Consider the following 473-nt stretch of genomic DNA (forward strand, 5'->3'; position numbering starts at 1 on the left):
TATATTACAATCATTAAATATATATGAAAACGTATACAAAAATACAGATAACTGCATGCTGACTTCATAATTTTGGGGTAAGTCCATAGACTGAGTCAGAACATGCATAAATCATTTATAGCTTAACTGTTCATTTATACCTGAAAAAGTTTTCATTAAGCATGCTAATAATTTTCAAATGATGTAATAAAAATGTGCTTGCAGTATTTGGCTGAATTATGTTTGGGAAAAATAAGCTAGCTGTTTCATCTATTTCAATGCTAGTATGCTCTGGATCATATTATGCATGTACAGAAACCTAGAAGATCATAAATCTCCCAAAAGAAGACATTATTTAGTCTTTGTCACTGGTATGTATGTATCTGTGAAACATTTTAACACTGCAAACATCAGAAGTTTCAAGATGGGGCACTGGAAAAGGTAAATACTCTACTACAGTGATGCTGAATACTTCTTCACGCCTCTTCATGATA

Source organism: Ovis aries, chromosome 8 (genome assembly GCF_016772045.2).
Source record: "Ovis aries strain OAR_USU_Benz2616 breed Rambouillet chromosome 8, ARS-UI_Ramb_v3.0, whole genome shotgun sequence".
Lineage (NCBI taxonomy): Eukaryota > Metazoa > Chordata > Mammalia > Artiodactyla > Bovidae > Ovis > Ovis aries.